Source organism: Cotesia typhae, unplaced genomic scaffold (assembly GCF_013202065.1).
Source record: "Cotesia typhae breed Kobodo isofemale line unplaced genomic scaffold, CoteBio_Ctyphae scaffold_13, whole genome shotgun sequence".
Classification (NCBI taxonomy): Eukaryota; Metazoa; Arthropoda; class Insecta; order Hymenoptera; family Braconidae; genus Cotesia; species Cotesia typhae.
In genome coordinates, this window is record NW_027423774.1 from 6,411,848 (window position 1) to 6,426,798 (window position 14,951).

The 14,951-nt window shown below is 34.6% G+C and overlaps 1 protein-coding gene across 1 annotated transcript in view; it reads left to right on the forward strand.

Annotated features, from left to right (window-relative positions):
- LOC141535101 (kelch-like protein 20) overlaps nucleotides 1-14,951 on the forward strand; it is a 63,266-nt gene that overhangs the window by 42,409 nt on the left and 5,906 nt on the right. The window lies entirely within an intron of this gene.

Consider the following 14,951-nt stretch of genomic DNA (forward strand, 5'->3'; position numbering starts at 1 on the left):
TGATAAACAAATAAATAAGGTATGTCAATATTTTAGTTTCACGCATACCAATAAAAAAGTGAATTATAAAAATCCGCTGCTGATAAATCATTCCTCGAGGTATTGGATGAGATACAAATCGGTATGGAGATTTACGATTGCGAACTGATACAACAAAAAGACCACGAGAGAAAGAATAACAGCCAGAATAAAAATAAAAACCGTTGTTGGGCTCAAAGACGAAAAAAAAAAAAAAAACAAAAAAAAAAGCAAAAGAAGAATATAAGAAGAAAAGAATGAAGCGACGCGTTTCGCGCGTGCCAGATTGACAGAAGATCTCGATCCGCGTCTCGAAAAGAATCACACGGAACGTTGTGTCGTGTTATTGCAGCTCCGTAAAAAAAACAAAGTCGCGAGGTGGCCAAGGGTTGCTCGGGTATCGAGGCCCGATCCCGGCAAGGTAACGCAGTGCCATCTGAACGGCATCCCCGGCACGCCGAGGCTGTTCGAACGGCAAGATTAATGGGGCTTTAATAACGTTAATTGAAGCCCTCCGAAGAATCGATACAGAGCGGCGATCGCCGAGATCCGAGATACCGATCGATCTTATGATAAATAGTCAGCGGCACTGCGGGCGACCGCTCCGACGCCCTCTATCTCATGCTCTGACCTCTCAAGACCGCCCTCTCTTTTTTATTTGTTTTTTTTCATTCATTTGTACCTTTTTTTCAATCTAAAAGTTTAATAGATCTGCTTCGGTTTCTCATCAATAAAATTCTACAAGCATCATTTATTCACTTTTTATAGATCCTCGTGATCTGGGTCATGTGAAAATTCCTTCGAGTCTGTATATTTCGGGGCTAAAAAAGGATCTAAAATTCTCTGATAAAAATTAAAAGTTTTTCAACAAAGAAAACTTTCAACTTTAATTTAATAATAAAGAGAGAATAATAAGGATAATAAAAAAATGAATATATACGGATTACAAATAGTTTTTATTGCAGTCGGTGGTTATAGAATAGACTAAGTAGTATTTTATTTTCTCATAACGATTAATCCGACGACACGGGACAATGCTCTAGGTACATTGCGTCACGACAATTAGCTAGCTCGCGTATACACATTATTTGCCGGAGGCGCGCGTGCACATTGTCCATTAAGGGAAGCTTGATCCTCTGCATTTGTGCATCAACATCGTCAAGCTGAGCACGTACGTTCACCTGCCCTCTTGTTCTTGCTATTCTTATTACTTATTACTATTGTTGTTATTATTATCATCATCGCTATTATTGTTATCGTGTTGTGTCGTAGCAGTTATTCTTATGTTGAATATGAAGAAGAGTGTACGAGGAGGGTTTTGTATGTGGAGCATGGGATCCAGCATTAAGTTCCAGGCATTGTCTATTGTCTTACTTGCGATTATTATTCTCCGGGTCATGGTCTTCCGTTCATTTTTAATTTACTAATTTTTATTACTCCGTTCCTGCTTGCATTTTCCTTCTTAGTATCCCCGATTCTGAAAGCTCAGGCCCGTTTGTCAACTCGATTACTCCAACAAAAATGATATCATACCCAGACCTACTAGTAGTGGTGAGTCCAAAAGATTGATCGTTTGTATAAAAAACAATTTCAAGGTCTCAATACAATGGTTGAAGACAATGAAGCAGCGAGGGCGCAATTTCTTATTCTCGCGGACTTTATAGAGGCATCTCATTGCTCTATTCTTGCGTAATCTAGGTAAAGAGACTTTTTATGTACAACTAGACGGCGTGTATACGTGATCATGATCATCATAGTCACTGACCCGATGCCACGCGAATGAAAGGAAAAGTGTAGGATCCCAAGATTGTAGAAAAGAGGGCGTCGATTGTTGTTGTTATTATTTTACAATTTTTCATGTCTATGTCTAGAATGAGCGGAGAAGAGAGAGAGAAAGGATAGGATGAAATAAAAAAAAAAAAAAAAAAAAAAGATATGTTTTGGACCCACGCCCGCATTGTGTTCCGCGTCCAACTCCAACTTGTCGCTCTGTGATCGTTCATTGTGTTTGCCTGGTCTTCGCATCCTCCTCCTCCTACAATGCTTAGCTCCTCGTCGCTGGTTTGGAGCCGAGTTGAGTCTCTCTGGCTCAACTCGTATTTGAGAACACACCGGATTAGGTGGGCAGAATGAGTCACTCTGCACTGTGTTAACTTGAGGTGCTGCATAAGAGCGCCAAGTCGACGCCCTAACCCACATAATAAATTTGTGCCATTAGCTTTTGTCTGGTTGAGTATACTTATGCGGTTTGAATCGAATTTTTTTTGTCTAAATTCAAAGAAAATATATTTTTTGACGATTTGAAAATTGACAATAAATCAAACGTGATATGTATGACTGTGGCGAAGCTCGTAAAAAAGAAAACAAGGATCTGTTGTATTGATATACGGCCATGAAGTATAAACTCAGTCACTCAGTCACTCACGAAGGGGAATTGAAATTGGATAGAGGAATAAATGTATTGGAATGAGCAAACGAGCAAACGTGATCCTTGAACGTCTTCACGCGAGACAAATACTGTTTGTGCGTGACCAGGGCGGCAAATAAAAACGATAGCGCGATATCTCCAGCTCTGAGTTGAGTTAGGAAGGAGCCGAGGAGAGTGTTGAGAATAAACTAAGGCTGCAACACGGTCTTTAACTCATCGCGATAAACTCTGCAAACACCTTAGAGCTTTTTCAATGTTCCTATTACATTTTTCACTGTTCTGATTACAAATTGGACGATCGATAAATGTACCTCTCTACTTCTGGTATAATATAAGGATACCAATACACTCAATAAATTTATATTCATGTTATATACTTACATAAATTTTTTGTCTGGCTTATAATCGATCCACACTTTACTGTTATATTTAATTTATTATTCATACTTGAACCCGATGATTGTAATACAAATATTTAACCATTTAATTACTGATTTAAATAATTATTATAATTATCAACCTCCAGTATTTATTAATTGCCCATAATTAATTTATTTTTTATCATATTTTAATACCGATACCTGAAAGTCATCTGATAAGAAATTATTACTCGGAAAAAAAAAAAGATTCTTTTAATTTTTTCTTAGAAAATATTTTTGAGTCTATTTTTCTCGTCTACTTTTTATCAATGTCTATTTATACGTGTTAATTCATTCAGTCTCGAATAAAATGATTAAGATAACAATAAAATAAAAAATCAAAGCTAAAATTTAAGTGCCGTCAGACGTGAGACGTGTAAGATGATGGAATTTATATTTATAACTACAGATATACAATATACAATTCAGAAGTAAAACTTATTATTACATTATACTATATCGTATCTGGGCAATAAAATGCATTAGGAGGTACACACTGTGTTCGTTTTACTATGTGAATAGTGTAATATTATAGACAGACAGACGTAGTAAAGTGTAATAAATTGCGTAAAGACCAAAAGCGGTTTACCGTGTGATCCTAAACACACTTGGACAATAAACCCCGATTATCGTTCCTCTTTCGACGGTATTAGTACTTCCATATCTAGATATCCTCATATATTTACATTAAAAGCCGAGAGTTTAGTAGTTTTTTTTATCTCTCTCTCTCTCTCTCTCTCTCTCTGGTCTCTCGAGCAGAGATATTCATGATTTAAACCAGAGAACAGGTGCAGATAAAATAGTAAATGCTTCGGCAGGTCATCTCTGGTATAGGTAAGTCTCCCTCCATTAAACTCGCCCAAAAGCGTTAACCATTAAATTAGGACTGGCTCATTTCATCTGTTCTCACCAAACAGGTATATATAATGTACATATATGCCGATGGTGCCGGTTCGAGTCTCTACATCACCAGATACAGATACGGAAGGATAACACTAAACTCAAATATTTCCGTCTTCATAGTGTGTCTATGTTACGACCCAAAAGACTTAAAGATCAATTTCATCTTTTTTATTCAATACATAAAAAGGAATTATAATAAATCAAGAAATCTTTAAAAAAAATTTTATTCCGCTTTGAAGGCAACCGAGAAAGCTTTTTTCAGTAGTTAATGTGTAGAGAGGTAAGGGTAGATGAATAAAATTAAAGTTAAATAAATGGATTGAGGTTTGTTTAAATTTAGTATTGCTCGATGCAGTGGTAAAAAAATGAAACAATCGATTGTGCAAGCCAGAACAATAAAATGGAATAATTATTATTGAATATAAATTTTTTTTGTACAGTAAAAATGTACGACATGCGAATTAATAATAAATATAAAAGAACAAGTCATATAGAGATACATATACATACCTTTCTACATGGATCTCAAACTCAATAATCACCAGCAGGGAAAATAATATAGTAATATTTTCATGTTGTTAAATAACGAGGCCACGGGAATCGCGGGGGCGACATTATCGCGTCGTCGACTCACTCTACAGCTATATAACTATCATCAGGGAGTGTGTTTATATTATTATTATTATAGTTATTATTATATATATTTATAAGAAAGAGTATTAAGGCGACGCGCGTCGTATCGTGTGTTAGACCCCATGGAATGAGTAGTCTATAATAATATAAGGAATAAAGCATACACAGTACAGCAGTTGAGTTGAGAGAAAGAGTTAGAAGCCCACACGGTAGCAAACATTGTTATTCAAATCAGGCATTGTCTCCCGCGCTCGGGCAGATGCTAATTTTGTGGTTCCCCCCGCTTATTACACGATCGGCGTTTCTAATGTGTTGCCGGTTTATATTATACACATCTAGAGCTCTACTGCTCCACGACAGTATTATAATGACATGCCTGTACACTCTTAGCCAGCTCGCCAAGATATCTGCCCATTCGACGCTCAAATCGCGACGAGGTGGCGAGATAATATCCGATAATCTAGACCACTTATCATTATTCCCGATTATTCGCGTGGGATGTCCCTCAATTAAGGCACATTAATTATTCCCGGGCTGTGCATTACGAAGTCGGATTATTCAAATTCTTCGCTCGATTCTCAGTCCTATCCTACATTCTTATTTTACAAGTTATTTATATTTATATTTATATTATTGTTTTAAGTTCATTCTGTTAGGGCTCGCGCTAAACGATTCGATTTATCGACCCACACAATTCATTCCCATTTAATTATTTTTAACCACTCCAAAGGTTATGAGTACACGTATTATTTTATGGTTACGATATTTACACACGACATGATGCGAGTACCGCTGATAAATGTTTCTGTTCATTTTAATTCAGGAGCCATTCATTAACAATCAATTATTTTTTTTTTCTATCCTGCAATTATGCGGCTTGAACTTTCAGAGTTTATTTTTTTAATCATAAATTAATTAATTAATTAATTTAATTTTACAATTAATTATTAAAAATAATTAATTGTAAACGTAGAATATAAATTGATGGATTGTAGTTAGAGATAAAAGTGATAACTGTTTGTTATTTATTTAAAAGTATTTATCTTAAATAAAATAAATAGGCAGAGTATAAAGGTGAAGTGGTGTGTATGGTTGAAGAAAATCCTTAGGCCTGTAACATATCCTGGGCCACATGAGCAATGGCGAGTTATAAATCATCAGCACTCGGATTGCATTTAAATGAGTCTAAAAGGAATCACTCTTGTGTCTCATTGTGAGTGTATGTATATATATATATATATATATATATATATATATATATATATATATATATATATATATATATATATATATATATATATATGTATATATATATATATATATATATGTATTTATAATAACGCTGATGTGCGTTCGTTACACATGCAACACGCGCGCATCCGGTGCAATTGAAACCGTCCGCATATATCGTACGTCCCATACTCATACGTAATCCATCTACACCATACATATATATATATATATATGTATATATGTGCATAGGTATTATTAAATTATATATGAACTACGAACTTCAAACCCCGGTTGAGGATAATAGGAATCTAAGAGTAGAGCCCAACTTCTGAGTCATTGAATTGTTAATTGAATATTTAATTTATTTATTTAGCGATTATTATTATTATAAATTATAAATGTGTTTAAAAATCATTTGTTTTATTACCCAGGCGATAAATCATAGCTTCTAATCGCCAGGTAATTGACGCCCAGTAGGTAACAAACTTTCACAACGTTGTTATACGTGTGGGCGAGTGTGAGGAATACAATGACTGACATACGAGGCATAACAATATATGTATATCATAATTTCCTGTGTCTTATTTTTATATTATTAGCTAACACCAAAACAATACTAAACGTTAAACGCCAATTTACTCCGGTGATTTTTTAAATTTTATTAAAACGCTCTCAAAGCGGTTTTTCTTGAGTGATCATCATCATTATGATTGTGATGATAATGACTCGAGACATACTTAATCTCCAAAAAAATTGGGTGAAAGTGACAATTTAATTTATCCAAAAGCCGTAAAAAATTCTAAGCTGACATGTCAGTAGTATTTAAATATCATAATTATTTATCTTTTTGATAAAACACTGAAAGACCGCGGAGATTTACTTGACGAGGAGTTGACGGACGTATATGTATTTAAGACGTGGAACGCGTGCCGTTTTTATCGTGTCTGTGTGATCGATCCCTCTCGCACATAATACATAAATAAATAAATATATAAATATAGGTGTAGAGAGAAGCAGTAGCAGCAGTTAACCTGTTAAATTGAAAAGAATGCGCTCGAGTTAAATCTCAAGTCCCCATGTACCTTTTAGTAGACTATCGGGTTTAGTTGGCTGAAGGCGACGGGCTTAATTGAACGTTTTCACTGTGAAAACGAGTGACAAGCGGTTGAGGCCAAGTGTTAAGCGTCACAATCTCGTTATCGGAGACTTAAATCTTAATTCCTATCCGTCTGAGTTAAAATTGACACGGATGCAACGATCGAAGCTGAGTATCAACATGTTTATTGTCATCGATCACCGATTATTCACTCGATCAACAACATCTCTAATCTTTAAATTGACTCTATCGATAGTGATCTAGATCACGATCGAGGATCGTCTGCAGACTAGTCTCTCTCTGTTAACTTTCAATTCTGTGTCTGACTGTCTGAAAAGCTCGCTGATTTATTGTCTGTATTTTTTTTTTTTTATTTTATTTTCTTCAATCGGATTTTTGCGTGTCGTCGATTGATAAGTATCGAGACACGCACACCTGAATGCAACGCGTGATGAAGGGTGCGTAATGCAGTTCTCCAAGTACGTGACCAGACACGTGGACGTTTTGTAAGTCCAACAGAACAGAAGGAGAAGGCTAAATATATACATGTGTATGTTGTTTGCTGTATAAACTACATAATAACAAGATGGTAGCTCAGGTAGTAGATGATGTTGATGTTGATGTTGATGATGATGATGTTGATGAGTCAAAAGGTTCGTTGAAATGTCAACGGCGGCGGCGTCGGTCTATGTGCCTCCAAGAATACAAATTATCTCTTGGAATCTTCTGTCTTTTATTATTTTCTTATTATAAATTATAAATAAATACTTTGAACTCTTTTTGTTGCTCGGTAAATAAATTAACGAGTCAATTGGGTCAAAAAATAGGAATGGGAAAAAAAAACAATTTTATTATAAATAAAATAAAAATTAAATTGTCCATATAGCCGCGAGTCTTAACTCATCTCTCGTGTGAATATAAAATATAATGCATTGAAATGTATTCCCCACGGCGTTTACAAGCGACGCTTCATTAACACGATATATTTAAAAGTATTTTCTCCTTCACTCAATATCTCTCGGCTCGCTTCTTACATTAACTCATCCCTCTCATCTTACACTTGCGTTTCACATCAATTTTATTTTTCCCCTCTTTACTTACATCTCCTTCGCAAACGTCCTCTCAACTCTCGACTATTATATTCACTTATATACACACTTAAACTTACACCGGTTGTCTCAGCGATAATTTAATTATTACGTTAGATCTGCTAATAAAATTCTCGCGCCGGTCGGCTCTTTAAAGTCCGTAATTTTTAAGCCCGCCGCCTACTCTTAAATTAAAAAAAAAAGTACATATATACATCAAATATCAGAGTCTATCTCTCGCTCTTTACCTTTTCCCTGCATATAATTACACTAAAAGATAAAATAATAATTAATTAAAGCGTATAATTTAATTTAAAGAGTAAGCCAGATTATAATATTGGATAAAACATTAGGATTTATTATAACCAAGTCAGTGGTAATCGTGTAATCTGAGACAAAACTTTCTATTCGACAGTTTGAATATAATAATCGTGATAGTCGTTGTTGTTGTTGTTGTTGTTGTTGTTGTTGTTGTTGTTGTTGTTGCTATTTTAAAGTGTTTAACTCTCACGCGCTGATCTTTAAACTGTGATATAAATATAAAATAAATAATAATAATAGAAAAATAATAAGCAGCAGCACATGCACACCGAGTAGACTATATTTTATGAGTGAGATGATAGACGAGCCAAATCTCAAGTCTCAAGATCGCCAACTAAAGTATTTTAAATGACTCGTTACAACTAAGCAACAAATCTCTTTTCTATTTAGCCCCCGTACCCTTGATCGTAGTATAATAATAATAATAATAATAATAATAATAATAATAATAATAATAATAACAATAAAAAAAATAATAATAATCCACACATTTAAAGAGGAATATTCATCCACATGTATTTATAAATTTACTCACCAACATAAATGCATAAAACTTTTATTCTTTTCCTTGTTATGCTACTTGTAACAAGACTGATATTAAACTCTCTGGTTTAGGTTTACTCTGTAAGAGAGCTCGTTAACGTAGCAAAACCCACAGCCGCGTAATCGTCAAGCAATCAAGACGGCTCAGGACTTGGGTTGAGTTGATGGCGAGACATTATAAATGTATTAAGTCGAGAAAACAATTACCATTTAGACGAAAGATGACAAGAGAAAGAGAGAAAGATAGAGAGAATAAGACCGCGACAAACTGCCTCGCGGTTCTTTACTTTACTCGTTATACTGTTACTTGTTATATTATACACTGGCTTTATTTAGATAAATATTGTGCGTGTAGTATAAATTCAACCCCAGAAAGTACAATTGGTTTGGCGACCGTTCTAATGTGGTCTACAGCCATTATAAACTATTTTACATATACACATTATTATATTTATATATTACTCTCTACGGAAGTCATTTGTATTTATATTTATATTTTACATAACTTGACTATGACCGTGTGAAAAATATTCGCCGTTATTAATTATAAATTATAAATTAGTTGTGAAATTAATAAAAGTATATACTTGGCACAACAGCAGCCTAAAGTTGCGAAAAAAGTGCAGTCGTCAAAGAGGACGCGTGTCGTGGAAATAAAATAAAATAAAAACAAAGAATAAAAGTGTAAGTGTAACCAGGCAAAAGGCAAAAGAGCCAACTAATGGAGGTAATGGAGAAGGAAAGAGGCTACACGTCCTCCGATTGTGTCACAGATGTCATAATCTTGCGTAATAAAAACTACAGTAACAAAGTTGCGGGCAGACACGCGAGTACTGTAGATTATTTGTAAACTCCACGCATAAAAGACTTTGGCTCGCATACGCACAATAATTACCTACCATTGATACTGTAATTACAGTAAAACCTTTCAGGAAAATTTATCCAGCGACACCCACGTAATAACAATAGACACATCAGCGATGAAATCCTCGAGTAGAAAAAAAAATAAAACAGATAATCTAAATTATTACTCATTGCAGTGACGGTTTACGGTTGACTTCCACCGGAAATTTCATTTGGTAAATTGTTAATTTGTATTTTAAGTCTAGAGTCTGGCTGCGTATTATAAATTATAAATTTATATTTACCATTTTGTACACAATGAAAATGGTAAGACAGACACGTCGCAACATTTCCGAGGATCCTATCGGGGATCAAACTTGCATGAGTTTATTATACCTTATACCTTATAGCTGAGAAAGACACAAAGACTCGAGTCAAACTTGGAGAAAAAACAACTAAATAAAAAAAAAAAAGAAACAAAATACACCAGAAGAAACCGACAGCGATCGCAGGTAGCCGACTTGTGTTTCCAGATCCCGCTGATAATATGCGCGGCGTTGAGAGAAAAGAGCAAAAGCCATATTGTGTTTATTAAAATTATACATGCCCGGATACGCGTGAGTCTACCTCCCTGGCAAACTTCCGGTCGTAAGTTCTAGCTTCTGCTTTTTAACTTCCCTCCCTACCCGGATTATTATTCGTAAAACCATCAGCTCATTACCTATTCCGAGCAAGCGCCATCTACTGTCGCCACTTTGCCGACTCAAGGCCCTAAATTTTTTTCCCAATTACAAAAATAGTTTATCATTTTTTTTACGAACTTCACGGAAAGAACAAGATGACACTGGATATCATCCCAGATTATACTCAGTGACATCTGTGGTAAAAAAAAATTTCAGATAGTAGCTAGAAAAATTTAGATTATACTGCGTGATATCTGGATTATACACATTGTAATCTGGATTATACTCATTGTAATCTAGATTATACTAGCTACTATCTAAAATTTTTTTCCACTCAGTATAATCTAGAATGATATCCAGTGTCATTTTGTTTTTTCGGTGTTGATTTTGTTATAATTAATTTTTATTATTGACGCTTGGATGGATGATCTAAATTCAAGTTACGCAATCGGTGTAATGAACGATAGCGAAGAAAAAAGTGACAACTAAGTATTCAGCAAGCGTTATGGCGAGTACGTCATCGCTACAGATTTGGTAAAGCCGAGTGTAATATATTAAATAAAATATAGAGAGCATTGAGAATTGAGGCCCGATTATTGCCCCTCGGCAAGTTCCATCACGTCGATACCTTCCTTTTGTTCTAAATAAAATTGGTATTCACCTGACGAAAACTAGTAGGCAAATTGAAAAAAAAAAAAAAAAAAAAAAAAAAGGAAAAATGAATGTAAATTATAATGAAAACCATAAAAATGATTGTTACAAAGTGCATGGTCATGCTCGGTAAATAAATAATTCTTCCGTACTCGGACAGAGTTATTATGAATCAGATAACGAGCGAGATGACTGGGACTAGCGCACCAGCAACGGGTATGGGAGATGATGATGAGGGCGTACAAGAAAACTCGGTAGCCCACCTGTCCCCTGCGGTGGAGAGATAGGTCGCCAAGATTAAAAGATCGTAAATCGCACGCTTTTCTACTTCCTCCACCTCCAACTCTGACTGCTCCATCTACATCTACATCTCGTATTTATTTTTCTCATTTCTCTGCACCGCGAGTTCACCGGCACTCGTTTCTTTAAAACTTATTGCTCTATTCAAAATAAAATAAAAATAAATAAATAGAATGGAATAGAGCAGAATATATTAAAGATGGAAAAATATTAAAATGCCTACAGACACACGCACTCGGGATACAATGAGCAGTCGCGACGTGCTCTGGATACTGTGTTCAATGGCTTTCCTCATTTTGCCTTCAGATTTAAAACTTTTTCTCTCACGGTTATTGTGATGCTCTTCACGCAAAAATTGGAAGGCCAGTTTTAATTTTAATTTTTTTTTTTTTATTTAAAAATTTTGCTCTACATGAAGCCTTCCCTTGATTTTTTCCTTTTTCTTCTTCTTCTTCGTCTTCTTCTGGTTATTTTATTATTTTTTTTTGGTTCTTCATCTTCATCTCGCTCATCTCTTCCTTAACATTTTATAAGTCGAGTACCCACAGAAATTGGTTCCAGCAAAATACACCGAGGTCAAAAGAGTACTCTGATATACTAAGCGAATAAGAAGTTGGAAAAGATCGCGTGCATCTGATCTTAAGACTCATCCACACTCAAGTATTAACTATAAGTACCAGTTATCTATATACATTATAAAGAATATACATAACCCAAGAGTATAAATAATATAAATAATATATATAAACACCATACTCGCCCATTGTAAATCATCCTTTTTCTCTTTACTTCTTCTTATTTTTCTTTTTTTCTCTAAATCCATTTATCAATTTAAAGTAAATACCCAATATCAAAGTGTTAAATAAAAATTATGTACGTTGATAATACCCATACTATCATATTACCTTGAAAATTTCTCGGGCATTGGAATTTATAAATAATAAAATAAATAAAAGAAAATACCCGTAGAGTATCAGCCTTTCTTCCTTTGCAGACGCCTGAGAATTGCAGCCTAACAAAAGGTTGCTAGGATAAAAGTTAAGAATAAGCTCAATTCTTATTCTTAATATATAATAATATTAATAATAAAAGACGAGAGAGGAGATTTGAGCGTGTGATCACGCGAGTACATTTGCCGTAAATTTACACAGTAACTGCGTCTGGCTCAGTTGCTAGATCTCGAGCATCGATATTATTATTTAGCTTCTCAGATCTAAATAACCACGTTCGAAATATCTCAACACTCATTTATGCATCATATAATAATAATAATAACATCTGAAATAAAAAAATATTATCAAACAAGATTTAACTTTACTAGCATTATCGAATTATTAACTAACTTGGTACGCGATCTATCTTGGATTTTATCGGCAGCATATTATTACGATATTCTCACGTCATCACACTCATCTACTCTCCTTGGAGCCGGTACAGAGTACAGATCCCGAGTAGAGCGATTAAAATCTAATTTTATATTTTTTAGATAAATATAAATAAAATTTGGAATTATTATTGTAAAAATATGATGCAAAAAAAAAACATAAGATTGATATTTAAGTCATACTAGTCAGTTTGTTTATTATATCTTTTCAAGAGCTAGTGGTGGCTTGGTTGGCTGTTGGCTCAACTCGCGAATCACGCGGACTATAATTTACGGTGAGATTGGAGGCCGACGCACGATTATCCGTATTTACCATTGCCAGATCCCGACAGACTCTAATTGCCTTGTGTAATTCTCATAATCGTAAATACACGCGTCGGGGAGGTGTTGAAACAGCAAGCACGCCTCAAGGAGCCCGCTCGATAAATAAATCACGGCCGGCGAGATACGTAATCTAATTCTGCGATACATTGGGAGCTCTACTCCAATACTTCAATGTGCTCTGGTGTGTAAACCCAAGACCCGAGCAAAGCTGAGCGTTCAACGAGTCCTCGATACCTTTACCTTCCACACTTCCACCAGCACTTATATTATTATATATAATGCAACTCGTTATATTACTTTAAAGAGCCCATGCCAAGTAAAGATCCTCGCAAACTACAGGCTCATCCTCATAATCATCCCAGCTCCTATTCGTGAGAAAATAATTCATTCATTCATTCATTTCTTCCTTCGTTTATACACATTTATTTATTCGCTATTCGCGTAGTTTATTCCAACCAAGATTATAAATGAAAAATAAAATATATATTTTTACTTTCAATGGAATTTGTTGAATTGAATAACACGGATTGAAGATATGTCCTTTGACATTCGAAAAACGTCCACAAAATGACGGTCGCTCATCGAATTCGATCACGTATTGCTTTAACGCTTTACATTGACAAGAGCGCGTGCTGTGCGTAGAACGTGCCTCTGATGGGGTTTTATTACGCTCACATTATATTATTCCCGGTTTTATATTTGTGTCTTTCTGTATTGTATGTATCAGAAGACAATTCAATACTACGTGAGTTTTAAACACGTGAACTTGCACATCAATTTGTTTTATTTAAGTATACGCAATCTTTATTTTTTCAACAATCGGAATTTAATGAATTTTTTTATTCACAAAATTAAAGTGACTTTTAAATATATTTCTTAAAATTAAAAATAAAAAAAGACTAATACACAATCCGGCGAATTGAGAGTTTTTTGTTACGAAATTTCGATGCGTCGAGGATAAATAAATTTATCATCGCTATGCAGAAGAATAATTGATATGTGACGCTCGATCGAGGCTTCCTTGAAAAAGTTTCTTACCGGATGCGAAGGAGCTTCTCAGCTACCTATCGTTCAAGACAGCATTGTCGAAGGGGCAAGTCTCTTTTATCTGACCCGACATGTGTCTCATGCTGAATGCATTTCAATTTAATATTTATATTATCATATATAACAATAATAACAACGACAATATCAGTGCATGGGTATTATATAGGCATTTGTGTTGAAAATTTTTCCAGCACCTTCCAAAGTCGTTATAGCTTTATTTAATACGAGAATAATTTGTTTAAAAAAATGAATAATGAAGACGGCAAAGTACACAACCTCGAGCAAATGAGAAAAATGTTTAGGTCGTATATAGTTCCACTTAATAGTGAGCGATTTTAAACCGCTCGGGGCATTACCCATACGAAGTATAATGCCACAAGTTAATCTCTGTGGGTTTAGTCTTTAGTACAGTATAGATATATGCATACTGCATCATCCAGAGAGTTGAGAGTAAAAAGAATTTGTATCTTTCTCTGTTCTCTGAATAAGTCAGAGGTTCTGAAACGTTAACGTAAACATCTTCATCGCCATGATGATGTAGATCGTTGAGAAAACACCTTGACATGCGAGTGAATTATGACGGGCAACACCCACTTCCTTCGTTGATTACTCTCCATTTCTTTAATCCTTTTATTTAGTCCAACGAAAATTTTTATTTTCATCACCCAAAATTGACAACTTACTCACCATAATAATTACAAATCATTAAAATTATCCAAGGCATTTTAAATAAAATGAAGAAACATTAATTGACTGACATAAATAATTTAAATAATTATTAAGTTAATAATGAATTCTAATGATATATATAATTAATGGATGACATCAAAGCCTTGGGATTATGACGGTCATCTTGTTTGTCATTACTTATTATTTATTGCTTATATATTTACACATAATACGTTAAACTGATGTTCGAGCTGATAATGGGAGTAATTGACAAACTGGGGATGATGGAGACGAGGTAAAGAGCTGAAATGATCTTTGACTCTTAAGTCGGTGTTACCATCCAGCTATAACAGAGTGGGGGATAAAAG